The sequence below is a fragment of the Cynocephalus volans genome, chromosome 1, assembly GCF_027409185.1.
Source record: "Cynocephalus volans isolate mCynVol1 chromosome 1, mCynVol1.pri, whole genome shotgun sequence".
NCBI classification, from domain to species: domain Eukaryota; kingdom Metazoa; phylum Chordata; class Mammalia; order Dermoptera; family Cynocephalidae; genus Cynocephalus; species Cynocephalus volans.
Window position 1 is genome coordinate 252,316,576 of NC_084460.1, and position 16,176 is coordinate 252,332,751.

Here is a 16,176-nt window from a genome sequence, read left to right on the forward strand (position 1 = left end):
ATAGACAATTTTGACATAGAGAAATATGATATATTTTCTAGAGATTTATTCATGATAACCTTGCTCAGAATGTATAAAAAAATTATAGGAACTACACTAACCAGAATAATAAGATGGGTAGGTGAGAATAAAAGAAAAATTACTAATTATGCATATGTCTTCAGCTTTAAGATATTATTGCTTTATGAATTCTTATGTTCTGTTGGCATCAGGATATGATTTTTTATTTATTTCAATTCACAGAAATAAAAAAATGACATAATATAGCCCACTTCCCATTTAATTACCAATTATTTATATGTACACTTGTCACATTACATTATTGGAAATTAACATTGCTGTTTCAATTTTTAAAGTATTTTTATTTTCGAGTAAGATTATTAAACTTAAAATATTTTATTATTATTATTTATTTATTAAGAACATTCATGAGATACAAAGCTAATTGTCTCCCCTCCTGCCCATATGATGTGAGGGCCAAATTCATACTGGGGGCATACCCATTACCAAAAATTACTTTTGTACCCTTTGTCCCCTCCCAATTATCCCCCAAGCTCCCTCCCTAAACTTAAAATATTTCAAAAAACTAAACAAAAATATTTTGAAGATGTTTCTATGATGTTAGAATCTATGGTGAAAAAAGCACATTTTCTAGTTTTCCGAATGCCATTTTAGTCTTTTAAGTTCAATGTCTTTTCCCTCATAGTAATTTTACCCAGTAGAATAAATAAATTTGAGAACTTGGTTTATTAATAATAGAAAATACACAGGAATCAGGACAGAAAACAATTTCCCCCACCATCTCAGGGGGATTGATACTAAGTGAATCACTAAAAGAAATCTAGTGCAACCATACCAAAAATATACCCAGAACGAAGTACTATAGAAAAGGGAATTACAAAGAGAGAAATCCTGAGGTTTCTTTAGTGGTCCCTTCAATATCTTGGTGAGGACTTACCTGGACGTGAATGGAGTGAATCATTCCCATATTCCACACAGAAGCAAGGTGTTCAAATTCTGACAAGGTAGAGTAAAAGTTCCTCTTTGAATACCTCTGCATTAAGTAGTGACATCAGAAGTGTGATTCCTTCTTAGTATGGATTAATAGAGCCCTAGATTAAAGACTACTTCAGTCTATTCTATTACAAGTAATTCTATTAAATTATATTCTACTAGGTAACTTTTCTAGCCATTTAGATGTGCTCCGTGCCGTTAGAACTATTAAATGAATTACTCTCACTGTAACGTAATATCAAAAACATTTTCTGATGTCTATTTTCTGATGAATTTATTAACATCAATGACTCTAAACTGTCAGATTAAATTATTAACCTTGAACAGCATAAGTTTAAGACAAAGGAAAGTAATTTTCAATAAAGTTTATGTTTTATTTCTAATTTAGAAAAATCTGTTTTAGGAAAAAGCAATAAGGTTATTCTGAGAATATCAGTCTACTGAATATTAATGAAAAAGGGGCATTATAAAGAAAGCGTTAGCCCATCTTAACATCTCCTATCATTATAACAAATATGACAAAGGACTAGACGGAAGTACAAATAATCAAATACTCCTTTAAGCATTCAAGAAATTAAGAAAATAGATATAATTAAATAAAAATTAAAGATAAATAGAATCAGGAAATTTTATAGCTAGGTTGACTTCATATTAAGAGTCCATTAATTAAATACAATATTTTAAGGAGTATAATTTAAATTGGAAGGCTTTTCCTAAACTAAAATGATTGATTCCTGTTTTCCAGATTCAGAAATTAACTCAATTTAATAAAATAGACAAAGAATGGGGATTTGTGGTTGTTAATTCTAAGGATCAACTTGGCTGGGCCACGTTGCCTGTTGGCCTGGCGGCTTTACAGCCTCTCGGTGGTGCGCAGTGGCCTGGGCTGGTGGTCCCGGGGCGGTGCCTGCCTGCTCCAGCGCGTGGGCCCAGCAGCTCTTGGGGCCTCTCTGGGGACCCTCTCTGGGCGGCACGCACTGGCCTGGGCTAGGGGTGTCTCGCAGAGGTGCCTACCTGCTCCCACGCCTTTGTGACACTTTAAATGTCAGAGTTTTAGCTGAACACAGTTACGTCTATACAGAATGCTACCAGTAGCTGGTTCCTGGAATGGAGGCGTGAGCAGCTCACACTGGTCCTCCTACAAATAAGTTGGAACGGGGGGGGGGGGGGGGGGGGGGAGAAAAACAGTATCTGGGAACTCTGCATCTTAAAAAAAAAGTAGGATGGGGGGCAGGAAATATTTGGAGGAGTCAATGAGCATGGAGTGATTGCCATGTTTTTATGGCTTTCTCCTGAGGGAACCCACAGTTGCAAAAGTGGCAGCACCTGGTTCCAGATGCCTAATAGACATGATGTCCAGCAAGCTGGAGGAACCAAGTGAAGGAGGCTCAGGAAACCAGAGCTGCTGGAAAGTGAGGAAGGAGTCTCCAGAAAGGAGAGAGCCAGAGGGAACTCCTAATCCTTTCATAAACTTATTCCATGTCACTGAATGATCCTTGAATTGGACAGATGAAGGTCAAATAGAAAGCAGCTTGCATCTGAAGCCTAAGGAATTACATGGAGATGTGAACTGCCACTCAGTGCAGGCATGAGAGCCTGCAATTGAAGTCTAAGTTAATTCCTTCTAAAATAAAAATGGCAGTATTCTTTGAAGCATTATTTTAAAAATCTAGAATATACCCAACATTTTTGAAGCTTATTTTCCCTGAATGTGGAATTCTAGATTGAAAATTTTATTTAAAAAACTTTTAGTATTTTAAATACGTCATTCTTTTCTCTCCTGGCATTTTTTTTTTTTTTTTCCCCTCTCTCTCACAAAAGTCTTTAGACAGTTTTACCTTGATTATGCATTTGATAAAATGCTTGGTATTGTCCCACACATCACCAAGGAACTTTTATCTTTTTGTCCCTTTTCTCTTCTCTGTGTCTCAGTTTCCTGTTTATTAAAGTACACAGATCATTTGTTTGGGAGTTTGTAATATGCTTTTAGGACTATCAAGTGAAAGTTTTATGTATTTTATTTCATGTATTACAGTTTTCAGCTGTAGAATAAACATTTAGTTGTTTTCTCATATATTTTATTTCTATTGTCATTATGGTTATATTTTCCTTTAATTTTTTATTCATATTTATACTAGCCATTGGGAAATCTTTTTTTCTACCTTCTTCTCTCATTTTGGTCATTTCTATTTACTAATCTCTCTCCTATTCACAGTTCTAATTATGCTGCTGCTTTGCATGTCTAATAATTTTCTCAACATTATTTTTTAAAAGCCTTATTGAGGTATGATTCACACAGCATGCAATTTGCCCAAAATAAATACACAATTCAATGATTTATAGCATAGTTACAGCAATAATCACAATAACTCATAGTAATAATCACCACAGGCCATTGTAGGACAGTTTCATCACTTCAAAAAGAACCCCATATACTTTAGGTGTCACCCTCCTATTCCCCCATCCTCACAAGCCTAATGAAACATTCTTCCTCTTGCTGTCTCTATAGATTTGCCTATTCATGATATTTATAAAGGGTATCACACAATTTTAGGCATTTTTTATCTGTTTTCCTTCCTCTAGCATAAAATTTTCAAGGTTCCCCCTTGTGGTAGCATGTATTAGTATTTTATTTCTTTTTATGGCTGTCTAAAATTCCACCGTATGTGTATACCCCATTTTTTTATCCATTTATCAGTTAATAGACATTTTAGTTGTTTTCACTTACTATTAAGAATAATGTGGCTATGAACAATGGTATACAAGTTATCATCTGAAATATGATTTTTATTCTCTTTGGTATATGTCTAAGAGTGAAACTGGTAACTCTATGTATAAACTTTGTGAGGAACTACTAAATTATTTTCTATAGAGGCTTTATCATTTCATGTTACTACCAGCATTGTGTGAGAGTTTCAATTTCTTCTCGTCCTCACCAACACTTATTTTTTGCTTTTGTTTTTGTTTTTTTTCAGAGTAGCAGTCATAGGGTGTATGATGCAGCATCTCATTGTACTTTTGAAGTGTTTCTAATGACTAAAGATGATGAGCATTTTTCATGTGCTTATTGGAGTTTAAATTTTGGAGAATTGTTTGTTCAGTTCCCTTACCCATTTTTTTTTTAATTAATAGATTTCATTTTTTCTTTTAGAGAAAATTCAGGTTTACAGAAAAATTGAGCTGAAGGTACAGAGTTTCAATACATCTTCTCATTCACTGTCCATTTCCCCATTAACATGTTGCATTAATGTGGTATATTTGTTAAAATAGATGAGCCAATATTAATATCTTATTATTAACTAAAGTCCATGTTTCACATTAGAGCCCATTCTGTGTTTGACAGTCTATGGGTTCAGACAAATGTATAATCACATGTATTCACCATTACAATCTGTTACAGAATAGACTTGATGCACTAAAAAAATCCCTGTGATCCACCTATTTATCTCTCCCTCACTTGAATCTCTCTTCCTCAACAGGAGTCCCCTAAATCCCTGGTAACCAATATACAGTTTTGCCTTTTCCAGAATGTCAAATAGGTGGAAACACACAGTACGTAGCCTTTTTAAATGAGCTTGTTTCATTTAGAAATGTGCATTTAGATTCTTAATGTCTTTTCCTGGCTTGAGAGTTCATTTCTTTAAATCACTGAGTAATATTACATCGTATGGATGTACTGCAGTTTGTTTGCCTATTCACCATTGAAGGGCATCTTGGATATTCCCAAGTGTTGGTAATCATGAATAAGGTTGTTGTAAGTATTTGTGTGATGGTTTTTGTGAGGACATAAATTTTTAATTCATTTGGGTGAACACTGAAGAGCACTATTGCTGGATCGATGGTAAGAGTATGCTTAGTTTTCTAAGAAACTGCCAAATTTCTTCCAAAATGGCTGTATCACTTTACATTTCCAACAGCAGTAAATGAGAGTTCCTGTTACCCTGCATCCCTGTCAGCACTGGTGTGTTAGTGCGTTGGACTCTAGCCATTCTAATAGATGTGTAGTGGAATCTTATCGTTCTTTTATTTTTTAGTTTCCTAATCACATACGATGCAGAGCATCTATTCATATGCTTACTTGCCATCCGTATATCTTCTTTGGTGAGGGGTCTTGTTAAGGTTTTTGGCCTGTGTTTTAATCAGGTTGTTTGTTTTGTTATTGTCAAATTCTAAGAGTTTTTTCCATATTTTGGTTACCAGTCCTTTATCAGATGTTTTGCATATATTTTCTTTCAGTCAAGCTTTGTGGCTTGGCTTTTCATTTTCTTTACAGTGCCTTTTGCAAAACAGAAATTTTTAATTTCATTCATTAATTGTGGCTTTGGTGTTGTGTCTAAAAAGTCATCACCAAACCCAAGGTTATCTAGATTTTCTTTATGTTATCTTCTAGGAGTCTTACAGGTTTGAATTTTATATTTATGTCTCTTACTCATTTTGAGTTAAATTCTGTGAAGCATGTAATATGTGTGCTTCTTGAGTGATCAATGGCTGCCATTCTAAATTTGCTTTCCATTATGATAATGATGTCCATCTTGCTTACATGCCTCCCCAGTACCTTTGCTATTCCAGCATCCTATCACTCTCAATCATATTAAGTAGCTCAGTTCCATCACAGTCTCTGTCTTAAACCATTCTGGCTGCTGTAACAAAATACCACAAACTGGGTAATTTATAAACAATAGAAATTTATTTCTCATAGTTCTGGGGTCTAGAACATCCAAGATCAAAGCATCAGAAGATTCAGTGCCTTGTAAGGGCTTGTTTTCTGCATCCAAAATGGCACCTTCTTGCCAAGTTCTCTCATGGAGGGAGGGATGAATGCTGTGCCCTCACATGGTAAAAGGGGAAGAGCACAAAAGGATGAACTCACTCCCTCAAGCCCTTTTTAAAAGGCTTTAATCTCAACCAAGAGGGTGGAACTCCCATGGCCTAATCACCTCCCAAAGGCCTTTTAATATCATCACTTTGGGGGTTCAAATTCCAAAATATGAATATTGAAGGGACACATACATTCAACTATAGAATTCTCCTCTACTGTCAGCCACAGCCTGCAAAGGACAGCCATACTGAGCTTCTCACCCATGTCAGTGCCAACCTCACTGTCTGGCTACGACAAGGGCTGCTGTGAGGCTAATGTCCGGAATCCTGCTCACAGTGCCAATAGTCTAGCTCTTAATCATGTTTGTGACGCCGATTGTAAAGCTAGGCGACCACGCCAGTTGTCGGCTCTTATACCTGCTGGTAATCCTGCTCCAGCTGGAATGATTGTCAAGCTAGGGCTGGGTCTGGAGCTCCCAGACCCCTCAAGCCCATTCACAGACTGGGTCCCAAACCCTTCACACGCCAGACTGGGTCACCAGACCCCTTCACGCAGGTCTATGAGCTAGGCAACCTGCCACACGGTCCTTGGAAACTTCAGGTCTGGAAAAAACATGGCCATGCAGGGCGGGTGCTGAGGCAGTAAAACACCAGCCCTGCAGGCGCCCGTACCCCACCCACACACACAATGTTTACGGAACCACCCCTATCTGGCCCTGAGGAGAGGGGAGACTGACCAAATTGTTTCATTTTCCCAACACTCACTAACTCATTTCTTATTGTTTTATTGAAGAGAGCATCCTCTGGGCCTTTACAGAGAAGTAGTCAACTAGTGGATTGTTTGGTTAAACGTAATGAATTTATTCTAGCATGCCCACCTCTCTCTGCCACCTTCACCAATACTCCACAGGACTGTTCTGGTATCGCTACTTCAGTTACTGTCAGCCATCATTTTTTTTTTTTTTTAACATTTTCTTAAATAATGTAAGACTTATAAGAAGTTGCAAAGTAACAGACATTTCACCTAGCTTTTTCCAAAGGTAATGTCTCAAGTAATGCTACTTCATTATCAAAACCAGGAAATTGACATTGGTGCAATGTATTAACTAAGCCGCAAACCTAATTCAGATCTTACCAGTTTTTCATGTACTTATTTCAAGATATATTTAATGTTTCAAGGAGCTGTCTCAGAGGTGTATTAAGACTGACTGTAGGTGTCCTTGCCTGGACCTTAAATCCCAAGTCATGGGAGAGTGCTTCTGTAACAGGAAACTATTTCTTTTCCAGTTTTATATTAACCTAGTCCCTCATTCCCAAGATTTGATACTTGCTATTTTTGCTGCAGATTTTGGGAAAATGATTTCTTGCCTCCCAAAGCTGGGGCAGTCCTTTCCCAATCAAAAAAGACTTGATCCTAGTTACTGGCCTAGAAGTGAAGGGCAATTCTTGAGCAGGACAAATATATTCTTGTGAGTTATCCGTCAAGATAAGGCTTTTGTATTTTTTCCAGGCAAAGTGAGGCCATTATTTTCTAGAAAGGGGGAGTTAACTACTTCTGCAGGTTCAGAGGGTTTGAGGGAATCAGTGAATTCAAGATTTTTAAGTGTATCAAAACATATTCTAATATGTCCTATCAGTGCTTTGATGTCAGCATAGGAAAGTTGCTAGAGCTATTAATATAAGGTTTCTCTGCAGTTCTGCAACAGTCAGAACCATATCTTGAGCCTAATTTTCAGACTTGCCTATCATCTCTGCAAAAGACACAGCTTCCTTTGAAAACACTGTTGTAAAGGATTTTCTGCTTCCAAACCTTGTCCTGAGTGGGTGGTTGGCTAATTTGAGGCTGTTTCCTGGTTCAGTGAATCAATTGCACTTAACAGTAACCACCAATTCTGCATTCCTGAAAGCACCATTGCCACCTTATCCCTCAAAAAATATGATATTGAATATGCCAGTGTATTTCCTTCCATCTGTGTATCATACCTATTCAATGATAAGAGTCTTAGTGACTATAAAACTACAGCATTTCAGGAATTATCACAACACCACTTAAAAATAAAAATTGTTCCATGTTGCCATAGTGGGTGTGATGGTTTATTTTATGTGTCAACATGACTGGGCCATGGGGTGCCCAGTTATTTGGTCAAAAATTATTCTGGGTTTTACTATACAAGTGTTTTTGGATGAGCTTAACATTTAAATGGGTAGACTGAGTAAAGCAGATGGCCCTCCCTAATGTGGATGAGCTTTACCAAATCAGTTGAAGGCCTGAATGGAACAAAAATGCTGACCTTTTCCCAAATAAGAGAATTCTTTCCACCTGACTGCCTTTGAACAGGACATTGACTTCTTTTCTGCCTGTGGACTCAGAGTGAAATATTGGTTCTTCCTGTGTCTCAAGCCTACCAGCCTTCAGGTGAGAACTATGCCATCAGCTTTCCTGGTAATATAATTTTATTTGTATTCCCAGAAGGCATTTCTTTGCTATGTGCACATGCTTTTTTCATGAAATTTTAAAGCCAATTGCCTCTTTTGTTTAAGAATTTGATTATCCACATTTTATATCTGTTGACATTTAAGTAATATTCTTTGTTAAATTCAGAGAGCATAAAACAAACAAAAAATAACCCCACTTTAGAAAAATGCATGCAACATTATCATAGAATTAAAAATATTCTTATAGTTTTATAGCCTAAACTCCTGCTCAATTCAGCCATCTTGTCTAAAAACAATCTTTCAGTTTGTTTTTAACCCTCAGTAATGGGGGACTGACTGCCATGTAAGCAGGTTGCTTTATCATTGAGTAACTCTTTTGGCTTAAAGTTTCTTTTTTTTTTTTTTGACAGTTTCTTTATTGAAATATTATGGAATATATATATTTGTGGGGTACAGAATTGAATATCGATACATGTGTGTAATATGTGTCGATCAAATGAGGATAAGTATTATACTCATGTTTACAAAATATAATCAATTTTGTGACCCTTAACTAATTTCTCTCTAAACCTCCCCTCCCCATTTCCCACCTCTAATAACCACAGTTCTGTTGTCATTTTTTTTGAAAGTTCAACATATTATTGTGATTTTTTCTTTCCTTCTTTCCTTCCTTTCTTTTTCTTTCTTCCTTTCTTTTCTTTCTTTCTCTTTCCTTCTTTCCTTTCTTTTGCTTTCTTTTCTTTCTTCTTTGCTTCTTTCTTCATGTTAGCTCCCACTTATGAGTGAGGACATGCAGTAATTCTCTTCCTGTGTCTGGCTTATTTCACTTAACATAATTTTCTCTAAGTTCATCCATTTTGCTGTGAACGGCAGAACTGCACTCTCTTTTATGACAGAGTAATATTCCATTGAATATATATACCACATTTTCCTTATCCAGTTGTCTGTTGATGGATGTTTAGATTGGTTGGAGTTCTGCTACATTCTTTTTTATGGAATTTATCTCTTTGTAAATTTCCTTCTTCAAGTCCTGTATTCTTTTTTTCTAGTTTCATTGTGTTGTCTAACTGAGTCTTCTTTTACCTCACTGAGTTTGTTTAGGATTGTTACTTGAAATTCCTTTTCAGCCATTCCAAGAGCTTCCTGTTCTATGTGCTCTGGCACTTGAGAATTATTGTATTCCTTTGGTGGTATCATATTTGCTTGTTTTTCATATTTCTAGTCATCTGATCGAGCAGTTGCTTCTTCTATTACTCTGAAGTGGGCTGTGAAGAGATAAATTTCCTCCTCTTTCTGGTGTCTCTGTTTGGGATTCTTTTTGTGTAATGTGATAGCAGTAGTGGGTTTTGCCCTCAGCCAATATGACTGGTACAGCAGCAGTGGTAGTGGTGTGTGTGGCTGCTGGTGGTGGCAGTGACAGAAGCAAGCAGAGGTGCAGGCTACAGCAGTCGAGGTCCTGCACCCAGCTGGGCTGGCTACTGCTTCAGCATCAGCAGGATGTCCTGCCTGCTACTGGTCTGGCTGATGCAGTGGTGTGGGTGGGGGGTTCAGTGCCCACTCAATCCAGCTGGCGGGATGGCTATGGCAGCAGCAGCCACTCTGTATGTGACTATGGCAGGTGTCCCGTTTTCAGCTGGGTTGACTGATAGAGCAGTATAGGCAGGGACCCTGTGCATGGCTGGCCTGGTTAGAGCTGTAATGCCAGTTTGGATGGCTACCAGCAGCATCAGGAGCTGGAGCAGTGCTGCAGATGACAGCAGTGTGGGCTGGGGCAAAACTCACAGTGGGAAGGCAGGTGATGGTCCTGGGTCTTGATAATGTCACCAGTGAATGCAGTATTGGTAACAGTGGGCCTGATCTGGTCTTCTGTGGGAGAAATGTGTCCTAGATTTCTCTAGACCACCATCTTTCTGCAATTCCCAAAGTTTCTTTTTTATATTGCCTCAAAATCTTCCTTTTTCTCATTTCTACCTGATGGTTAGAGTTTTATACCCTGGAGCCAACATTCATACCCTATATCCAGTTGTTAATGAAAACATTTCCACATTGTAACATAAATGGCTTGCTGTGCATCTCCTCCAATATCTGGATCCCTCTTCTCTCTCTGCACTTTGTTTTCTCTTATATTATTCAAAACTTAGCACTCTACCCTACATAGTCTGATAAAAACAGAAAATAAAAGTAATTTTGTTTTCTAAATACCATATTTATATTATTGTATTTAAGTTACCATTTAGAATAGATTGCATTCTTATTTCCACATAACCTAAATTTGGAGTAATAAGGATTCATACTTAGGGTTAACTTTCAATTTCAGATTTTAGATGCAAGTTGCCAGCCTTCTGCCAAGGAACAGGTGGTATCTGGACCACCCTCCCTTCTGTTATTTAATGTGTATTAAAATATAAAATCATGTCTATATTGCCTTCACAGTAGATATGAATGTCCATTTAATGCACATCGATATTTGATATAAAGATATTAATTCATAAACTTCAAAGTTAAATATAATTGATATTTAAATGTTCTGCTAATTTAAAACAGCTGCACATGAATGCCTTAATTTCTCCATTGGAACATGTAAATGAGAGTCAACTATTACATTTATAATGCAACCCTCTTTTTTTGGTGATAAATTATAATTTATAAATGTCCTATTTGTACAGAAAATAATAACATCCTTCAGCATCACAAGTTTTAAAAGAAATACTATAAGAAATACTGTGACTGGCAACAAATCTCTCACGACACATGATGTATAACATATTAATCAGTATGTGTCCTTAGTTTCTCTTGGCCAATTGGTTCCTCACATGTGGCTAACTTGTAATCAGCAGGTAGTGTGCAATGTCAGGCTATTGTGCTAAGATTCCTTTTTGTCTAGAAGGAAGCAACCTGCTTATGTTCCTTCAAAGTCCTGAGCAGTCTGATTTCAGCATTTTGACTTTCCTTTGTGTCAGGAGAAACAGCAAGCTGTGTGTAAGTCACAGAATTGAGTGCTGAATAGTTAAGGGCACTGTTATTTTTAAAAAAAGAAAAAAAGATCAAAAAAACAAACTAAAAATCTTTAAAAAATTTCTGTCCCAGTTGAATGTGACTATCGACTTTAGAAGAGTTGAAAGCTATATTTTATGGTTTGTTACCAAAACAGCATTTGCTATAACTAGGGATAAAAATCTCACTAAAGGAATAATACAGATTTAAATTATAGAAACCAGTTTAAACTTCAAAAGTGAGATGCCATAAGAGAAATTATTTATAATGAAGAACAGATCATTCTTTAAAGTCTATATGTAACTATCAAATCTAGCCATTTAACACATGATGCCCAAAAGCCAGTTGTTAGTTTTCTAACATTAAATAAAACGGTTAAAACTTAAAAGTACCAATATAGATTTAAACAAAAAAATCTGTGATATGCTTAGTTTAAAAGCACAAAATAAAGGCAAAACATTATCAATTTTTTGTAGCTTAAAGTTTTAATACTTAACTTTATCATCTTATTCATTACATAAGAGTAAAATAAAACTAGAATGTCTATCCAAATTGAAGATAAAAATGTGACAATATTTCAAGTATGCAGTTGTGCTGACATTTATGATGAGGTTCAGATTTTTCTGCAAATGCATGAGGATTTTGAAAGAGCTGAATGTTCTGGTTAATTACCTTGATGATCTATTCAAATTTGCAGTGGTCTTGACTGTTGTTAAATAAACTGCTCACAAAAATGAAAGGTGATGCATGTGAAAATCAAAGATTTAGTCAGATTACCAACCTACCCACTTACATCTTTACCCGTCATGTTACCAACTAGCACTAAAAAGCAGAAAAGAGAGTGAATTTGTATAAAACCATGATATACTGTCTTTTAAAAGGTTCATATATCTGATTCACATGTGTAACTTTTAAATATCCCCAACTACCTTGACCAAAAACAAGTCTACTAACAAAAGTAAATTGGGTAGTCTGGAATTTGATGTGATACTATTATCAGGTATTTATTTATTTGGTTAGTTTTTTTCCAGGACACACTAGCAACTCCATTTTAATTTATTTTATTTTATTTTTTATTGAAACACATTGATTATACAGGTCTGGGGAGGGGGTACAGAGCTGTATATCAATACATAACTGTAACATGTGATACTTAAATCAGTATAATTAGTATATTCAATATTATACAAAGCTGTCGTTTTTGGTGGCCTTTATGAATTCCTCCCTTAACCCCCTTCCCCACCTCTGGTAACCTCTGTTTGATTATCAGATATTTAAAATTTACTTTTACAACAAAACATATATAACAATACCACAGAATATTTAGAAATTAGAAATAATTTATACTAAAGTCACAATTATTACCATTTTTTATCTTCCATTTCTATTTTCATAAATATAATCATAGCTTATGAACTACTTCATTTAGACTCTTAAACTATGTAATTTTTTCTGTTTCCATAGATTTATAATTATGATTATTAAAGACTATGTAATATTTTATGAAACAATTGTCTAATAATCTACTTAACAATTGTCCTATTCTTGCGTTTAATCTGAATCCTATAACTGGTTGGTAGAGTATAGGTAGCATAATCTTGTAGTAAATTCTTAAAGTAATTGCCTTCAGTGACTCATGTCTTTCTGTGCCTACATCCTCGGATATTGCCCCTTCACATGGGACTCTGAGCTTTCCTCTATGACTTACTTTGACAAATGGAACAATAGTAAATGTGATGCAAGCAGAGGCTTGAAAAATGCTTGCACATTGGGGCTTGATCTCTTAAAAGGCTTTTGCTATGTGAAGAAGTTCAGGCCAGTCTGCTGGAGACATGTGGCCTGGCCAACAGCCAGCAGCGGCTTCCAGACATGCTGGGGAGGGCATCTTCGACCATCCATGTGCAGTGATGCACCAGATCAGTGCAACCACATGAGTGACCCTGGTACGGACAGCAGAAGAACCATCTACTTAAACATAAAACAAATTGCTAACCCACAGTTACAGATTAATAAAATGTCATCCATGCCATGACATTTTGAAGATGGCAGTAAAAAACTGACAAAAGCAATTGACAGACCTTATCTTTCAGGTCAAAGATAGTGGAAGGGGGAAGCCCCATGACTGTTCCTTGTGCGGCACAGAGGCGTTGGCATGGCTGGGCCAAGAGCAGCGGACACTGGAGGTTGACACAGTCCCAAACACCCAGTCTCTAGGGTGGGCATAGAAACCGAGTCAGGCCCAAAGCCAAGGGTGTATAAATGCACTCAAGGATCAAGAAGTAAAAGGGTTTATGCAGGAAAAAGTTGGTGATGCTCCTTGAGGAAAGAAATGAAGCAAAAAAGGAGTCTTTTCTGGAACACCAGGGCTTTAGCTTGTAGGAAACATCAGATATTAAATGACTATGGCTTGTTACTTTTTTTCTTCAGCCCTGGTGATGATGTTACAGGGTCAAAACCTAGAAACATTCATTTTTTGATATATAATATGTAATTCTCATTTATTTTCAATCTTTCTCTTTCATTAAAAATATTTCAGTACAAAAACTAACATAATAGACACCCATAAACCCACCATGTTAATATTTTGACATTGGCTTCTTTTGTTTTTTGAAGTAATAAAATATCATAGATACAGTTACCCTTTATATCTCCTCTCTCCCTTTATTGGTCACATGAGTTACAAACAAGGGGATATTCAGAATAACACCATTTGCTAAGGGTGGCTAATTCATAAAGGGCTGAGAAGGCCAGGAGAAAGAGTTTTAGGGAGGCTCAGAGCTGTTGCTGTTAATTATAACTGGTACTAAATTATTTTAAATATGACTATGACCTTCTCAGTGTATGATGGTTGAAAGTCAGCCTTGATTATAAATGTCCTTTTTCAGTCTGTGGTTGCCTTTTGACCTTGTTAATGTGTATTTGGTACATTTATTTTGACTTTGGTGTAGAGAAGCTTTTATATTTAATGACATCAAATGAATCCATTGTTTTCTTTATTATTGGTGCTTTTTTGATCCTCGTTATAAAATTCTTTGTTAACTAAATATTTCCTCATAAAATGTGTGGTAATGATTTTCATTTTTAGATCTTTAATCCATGTAAAATTAATTTTTCTTCATGGTATGAGGTAAGGATTTAATTTTGTCCTTTACCATATAGATATGCTGACTCCGTCACTTATTAGCAATGAGTTCTTGTCCAAGTTTCCCACCCTCTCTGTATCATAGTTTCTCATAAAAGAAATGAGATTAATAATAGTCTTTACCTCGTACATTATTAAGATGATTAAATAAAATAATAGCTGTAAAGTTTCTATAACAGTGCCTGCTACATAACGACACCCTGTAATTATTAGCTAATAGATCTAGCCACTTGGTTAGCACCATTTATTAAATAGCCCACCCTTCAACTGTTAAGTTCGTCATGTGCATATATGTAGGTTCATTTCTAGGCTCTCTAGTCTGTTTCTTCTTAGCACTGATAGCCAAGTTTTGACTGCCATTATTTTAAGCAATTCTGATATCTGGTAAAGTGAGCGCCTCCTAAGTATTATTCAAAATTGTCTGGGCCTTTCACTTGTGTGTATGAGTTTTAAGTCAACATTGTTAATTTCTATGAAAATCACGTGGAATTTTGATGAGTGTTGCATGAGTTTACAAGTTAATTTGAGTAAAACTATTATCTTGATGAAATTGATTCTTCTAGTCACTATACATAGTATATTGCTTCATTGATTTAGGTCATCTTTTATTTATTATTTCAAAACCTACTTGAATTAACTAATTATACCAGGAGGATATGGATTCTTTGAATCCTGGTGTAGGCTGCTCATTCCCCACACTGCAGAAAACAAGGGGCTAGGAAATACAATTGCCACAGTTAGAATCATTGGCGTATCTCCTCCCTGACTGAAATTCTCCCATTGTCTCTCATCACCGATAAGATAAAATTTTCAAACTCTTTAACATGATACAAAACTTCCGTGATTTCCAAGTTTATACATCTCTAGTCCAGGCTTCTTCACTACATATCTAGACTTGTATATCCACTTAACTACCTGCCATTTTCATTGGGTGGTTAATAGATATTGAAAACTAAACCCATCGTCTCTCTGCACACACAATCTCCCCACCGACTCTGAAAGCTCATTAAATGGCACGACCATTCATTCAATATTCAGGCTTAAAAACTCTGTGTCATTCTTGACACATCTCTTGCTCTCACATTCCAGATCAATCCATCAGCTTGATCTGGAAATATATATCCCAAATTTAACCATTTCTGCCTGTCCCCCCAGAGCTACCAAGCTGTCATAAGTTCTTGCCTAAATTAATGAAGAAACTTTGAAACTTATTTTCCTTCTCCCAGTGTTTTTCCTCCCTTTGAATCAGCTTTCCAGATAACATCCTAAGCACTCTTAAAATAAAAATCAGATCATGTAGCTCACGTGCTCAGAAGCCTCCCATGGCTTCTCATTACACTTGGTAGAAAAAAATCTGCTCACTTTCGAAGAAGGCTTCAAATCCTTGATTGTGCCCCCTCTCAGACTTCCCCTTCTATCACTCTCCTTTGCACAATCTTCTCTGGACACACTGGTTCTATTGCTGTTTCCTAATTGGATGGAATTATTACTGCCTCAGGACTTTGCACTGTCTGTTCTCTCTTGCCTAGAAAGCTTTAGAAAACAGTTACATTCTTGGTGAAGAGTCTTATTACTGAGAGGTGAGAAAATGCATATCAGTAATTTGACGCTCATACAGTTTTCTTGTCTGGGTTAGTATTTTGCTAGCTCTAAAAAACAACTTGAAATGCTCTTCACTTCCAAGTGCATCCATACATCTGTACCAGTTTCTATAGCACAGGAGCTAGCTTGTCATCTTAATTGTTTTATTGTGAAAATTTCCAAGCTGATAC